Source organism: Anneissia japonica, unplaced genomic scaffold (assembly GCF_011630105.1).
Source record: "Anneissia japonica isolate Jap-2015-1 unplaced genomic scaffold, ASM1163010v1 scaffold287597_len576451_cov177, whole genome shotgun sequence".
In the NCBI taxonomy this organism is placed as follows: Eukaryota; Metazoa; Echinodermata; class Crinoidea; order Comatulida; family Comatulidae; genus Anneissia; species Anneissia japonica.
The window spans coordinates 149,502-155,526 of NW_022745867.1; the positions used below are offsets into that span (position 1 = coordinate 149,502).

General features: G+C 34.5%; 1 protein-coding gene across 1 annotated transcript in view; it reads right to left on the bottom strand.

The window, feature by feature from the left end:
* LOC117120049 (patched domain-containing protein 3-like) overlaps nucleotides 1-2,819 on the bottom strand; it is a 53,073-nt gene extending 50,254 nt beyond the window's left edge. Inside the window, exon 1 of the mRNA XM_033265046.1 lies at nucleotides 2,764-2,819. The gene's annotated coding sequence lies outside the window, so the exon portion shown is untranslated. The remainder of the gene's footprint in view (nucleotides 1-2,763) is intronic.
* Between the last annotated feature and the right edge of the window lie 3,206 nt (nucleotides 2,820-6,025).

Below are 6,025 nucleotides of genomic sequence, written 5' to 3' on the forward strand. Positions count from 1 at the left end.
AGACTGTGCCTAAAGAGACAACACAGAACTGTCATATTCTATAGTACGTATATGTCACTAATGTTTAGATATCCACTGGGAATGCAAATTTTCCAATAATTATATTATGAAAACTGAAACTGAAATCACACAATCATACAGTATATATCTATCCACTGATGCATCACAAAAAAAATCCAAAAGTGTTTCCTCAAAACAAGTGAAATTATTAAGGAAAACCCCCAAGTATGTACGGTAATGTATTACATTTGTAGTACTGTATTTACAGTATTTCTTTGTTCCTCCATTTTATTATTAATTGATGTGGTATTATATTAGTTCTTTTTAAAAATCACATTTTATTTGATAACAAATACCTGAAATAGAGGGATACAGGAAGACTTTTACAGATGCAGGGTCCCACCATTGTTTGACATTAGAATTGGGCTAATACCCGATTCACACGTACAAAAATCTTACCAAATGTAACAAAATGTAACCAAAAGTAACATTTTACGGCACGTGTGAAAGTACCTCTGTGTAATATCCTTGTAAAATCTCGGAGCGTCTCGGTAATCTTTACCAGCCTCGCTGAGTGAGTTCAACAGTCCATCTGTGACAGGGGTTCTCAACTAGGCCTAGACTAGACCTATATCGCAGTAGGGGAAAAAATGGTTCATTGAATAAACACTGAATAAATTTTACACAACCTTGGCATTACCTTACAGACACGTGTGAATGCTTTTTATCTCGGTAGGAATAACTCGGGAGATCGCTCGGTTACAATTTATTACTTTTTGTTAAATTTAACTTCACGTGTGAATCGGGTATTAGGCACATCTAGGTGACCAGAAATGACACTTCCAATGTTCAAAATAATCAAATTAAATTGCAATTCACAACACAGTTATATAATACCTAGCTGCAAATGGATATCTAAATAATATTCTTATATATTTAATTTTTTAATTAATTACTCTCTGGTATTTTTCCTGTCTGTCTTCCGATTTTGATTGTTAAACTTAGGTTTGTTTAAGAACAATAAAGATTACTTTGAATTTAAATAATGAATGTCTTACTTGTAAGTATGGAAAAACAAGTAACATATGAAGTGTGTTTTTGTATGAGACAATACACACAGTAGGCCTACTTGAAATATGATTATGGTTTTTAGAAGATTTAAAATAGGAATACAGTAGGCCTATATAATGCATTATTAGCACCAGCAATTCTATATTTGAAAAAGACATTACTGCACTAGCACAACTAGAATATTGATTTAATCATGCCGTAGCCAGAATTTTTTCAAACTGTGTAAGACAATTTATCAGAGTGAACCACTTTTAATGTGTAAATTCAAATGATGTGGACCCATTTTCTGAAAAGTTGTCCCATTTTACGCAAAAATATGGATACTCTTCACCCATTTTTCTTAAAAATTGACCAATTTTACATAAAATGAGAAATCTGGACCCAACAGAAAAATTTTGTGGGACTGTCCCAACTGTCCCAATAGCTGGCTACAGCTGAGCCATCTGAACAACCTGAGTGTTCCCATCACATGCATAATATTAATTATAGGTAAATTGTGATGTCACCACTGCGACTCTCAATGTTATTTGCCTATCCACTAATTTTCCAATTAGTGGACGCTTGGCTTGATTTTTTTAGGTTCGTGTGCAAAAAAAAATCCTAATTTTTTTCGTCACCGCAAAGATATCGTGCACCTCAATAAAACTTGAATTGTTATTGAAAATTACTTTCGTAAAACAAGGTTAATTAGAACCCGAAGAAAGTTACTTCAAATTCAATATTCAATATGAACAATTAAGGCATTCCTTGAATCAATGAACCCTAATAAACTAAACAAATGAACGTTTAATAGGAATATTCTAGACCTATTTTAAAGACTCAAGGAACAAGATTAGATGTAGGCCTATGGCCAGGCAGCAGGCCGTCGAAGCTTCCTCCTACTACTAGCTTAGACCATATACCCTAGCGTTAACTTGTTTTGAAATCATCCCAAGATTTTTACCTGTCTGCACCGACCAAAAAGTTAGTGATAGTGACTGTATTCTCTCTAGAATACTTTGAAGAATGTTTATTTCTTTGACGAATGTGAAAAATTACACACAAGTTTTTCTAACACAATACAAATTACAAAATAGCCTAGTTATTCATCGTATCCGTACAGTACAGTGCTGCAGGAGCACAAATCAGCATACGCACAAAATATAAATACGCACACAGTATATGATCATATCAATAGCAACCGAGGACTGGTACAACACAATTGGTTATAAAAACTAACATTATAAGACGGCGGCGATTGATTTAAAGCAATTAGTAGAGCATGCATCGTACACCAGCGGAAAATTATTATACTTTAGGTTAGATTTTTAATGCATTCAGAAATTTTTTCAAACATTAAATCAACCTTCGTATAATAATTTTCCTACAGTGTACTATGCGGAGCTCTACTAATTGCTTATTATGTATACAGATGTTTATATGTACCATATGGGCCTAAAAACACTGTTATTATACAGGAAAGAATTTCTGATTTAATAATAGCCAACTTAATTACTAAGCCGACTGCTTAGCTGCTGCATCTTGATTGAGTCTGAGAGCAGTCCTTCTTGTCTTGGTAGAGCTTGTCATATTAAACATTTAGCAATCACACTTTAAAAGAACATTCATTCACACACTGAAATATCATCATTGTAGATGAAATTATGTATTTGAGAACAATTTGAATACTGTAATTATATTGAATAAATTTACCTTTCCTCTCCGTCTCTACGACCGCGGACTAAGACATAACAAGAATTTTTTGCAACAGAAATTGTATGGTGCGCCATCTATTGTGTGTCTTTTCATATTGGTTCCCGGTTACAAGCAATTTATATAAATGGGCAGATACTGTGTTTTTATGCTAAAGTTTTCGAAGCGGTTCAATTATTAATAAACCATATTAAACCATAACGCAAATAGTAGCGAAAAAATTAATTGAAGTTTATTAACAAAAAGCTCCAATTATAATACAACAACTTTGAAGAAGCACTTCGACTTGAATTTCAGTGACAAATACTGTTTAGTGAATTTAAACATTAATTTAATTGATTTAATTGACAGGGCCTACCTGGTATTCTACAGCAGGCCCACTTAAAGTTCCAAGTTAAAATCTGAAATAGCACTGTCTATCGCCGGATAATAATAACTAATACATTGTTACCAGTTACATACATATATGTACATACTTAATGTACATCCTTGCCCGCCGGTAATTCACTGCTTCCTTCAAAGATATGCTACGTGCCTGGAAATTCAGGCTTTATAGTACAGAGAATCTTCGGAGACCACCACTAAACACTGGCATCCATCCACCATTTAGCTAGGGTGTATTTCTGCCCTTAAAATCTTATACTTTATTCAGATCGGCTTCGTATGCTAAGAATGCATTAAGTTTGAGATGTTATAATCACACGAGCGCAGATCTGTTTTGAAAGGTGGGGGCAGTCATGAGTCAGGACACCCCAGCGAAAATTTGAAGAAAGATACCTCTAGATGGCCGGAAATGACACTCTTATATAGTAAAATTCATCATCACCACGTCATCAATATAGTCAAAATGAAGCGGCAACAATTTCACATGATCTATAATTGTCGGCGGCGATTTTATGAAATCATAGAGAAATGTATATTAGTCTGTTGATGTGTTGTGTTGATGTACAATAGAAAATAAAACTTAAAAACATTGTCTTTGATGCATTTGAGTCCCGGCGGTCCACACCACCTCGGCAGCCCCAACCACCACAGCCCAACCACGGTTGTGGCTGAGGTGACATTTTGAGGAAATAGTACCTCTAGATTGCCGGAAATGCCACTCTTGGATAGTAAAATTCATCAATATCACATAGGCCTATCACCAGTATAGTCAAAATGAAGCGCCAACAAATTTCTCATTATCTTTTATTACCTATTTTCAGCAATCATGGAGATTTAATTAATCTGTGTGATGTACTATGAAAATAAAACAATCTTTATGCCCAATTACTTCAAAATATTCTTTTGAAATGTAAATTGTTTTTTACAGATTCATTTAAACCTGTATTCGATGGTCGACAGAATCACATTTTGATTTACAAATGTATAGATTTACTACTGTAGATTAGATTATTAACACATTTGTTCATATGACCAAACAAAATTCATTATTTTTACCATTACTCAATAATTTTCTTGACTCACGAAATTACATTACGCTCGAAAAGTAGGGGACCAACCCACTTAAAAATGTGGGGTCCCCCACGATCTGCGCCCATGCACAACGCATTTGGGGGTGAATTATTTGAGAGATTATATAATCACAGATTCCATATAATCCAAATAAAACGAACAGCCATTTTGGGTCTTTGCAAATAATAGAACTGGAAGTGATGATTTTTGCGTTTCCCATCCTAGGCCTACTTGGTAAACAAGTGTTGTCAACTGAAAGCTAATACTGTAACTTGTACAATATCGAATGTTGTCCAAGTTTATTTCCATGTTTTACGTACGCCTATTAATTAGATTATCGCATTAGTTAATGATTTATAATTGTATAGCATATTGATTTATATTGCATTTAATTCTATTTTTCATTCCAACAGACAAGTACAGTAAAATAGATATGCTAATTGAAACAATAAAGATATCTTCACAAAGAGGTGATTACGGTCACAGTGGCAACATACCGGTAAGTTTGAGATTAAACGGATCAAATTATGCCACAGACACAAGAACAAAAACTTAGTCGAAAAATTCTGATTAACCCATTTGACGAAACCGATTGTAATCGATTACCAGTAGGTACCGTATCAATTTTTTAGATTATTTAGATATACAGTAAAATCACAGAGGAAGTAATATAATGTGCGTTTTCTGGACGAATAGCATATACCACTATCGACAATATATAATTAGTAACCATCATCGCATTAAGATAATTGAAGATTTCAGAATCTATTACAGAAGAAATAATGAATTCTCAAAAGTTTCCGTGATCAAGGTCATCGCCAAGCGATAAAAAGAAGGCGAATTCAATCAGATGATTGACAACAAGCCAGAATTTTGGCGGCATTAGCTATAAACCCACAAACTCCGATATTAAATTTTCCTGCGAGTATTCGATGATTAGTTATTTCTATTAACAAGAGTAATGTCGTCCATGAAGGGAGTTAGTTTAACATTTGTATCGTAATTTGGGTGTTGTAATAAATTGTAAACTTACGTTTCGATGTTTGAAAACAGGGGTGGGGCCAGGATTTGCCTGACGGGGGTACGATTCCCACACGGGTTGGGGGGGGGGGGGAAGATGTCCCCGACGATAAAACAGCGGGCGTCACCCAACATTTCTCGATAGTGTCCCACGGGGGCGAATCAGCCGAAAAATATGACTAATTTAGGAGTTTCGAAGGCTTATTTAATCGATTTTTTTTTCTCCTTGACGAATTGTAGTTGTTCCCCCTCCCAACTGGTGCGACCCCTGTTTGAAAAGTGTGTAAAATAAGAACAAAATACTGTAAGACAAGTTTGAGCCTGAAATTAGCAACAAAATAAGAACTCACTGGGTAAAATTTTACTGGTTCTTATAACAAAAAAATTGTATATCGTTATTCTTAGTTGCATTCAATCTTGAACATTCTGCTTCTCCCTAAAAAAAGGTTTTTATTACATGACACCTGAGACAGTAATTGCCTCAGATGACACGTTTCCTTATAAATGTGGTAATTCGTCTTTTAGTTGTGATTTTGCTAAATTTACTTGGTGTTCATGTTAATCCACCAAAGTCATTCAACAGGCCAACACTTGTACAATTCAAAGAACGAATACATCCGCATTTTAATGTAAATCAACAAAACTATACAGTTACTGACTGAACATAATGCAGCAACCGCAAAATACTTAATTCGTTGTACAGCAAATTACACATTTCAATAATAGACATTTGCCCCTACAAATGATGGCAGCCTGTCCCATGAAAAATCCATAATAGTCAATGAAA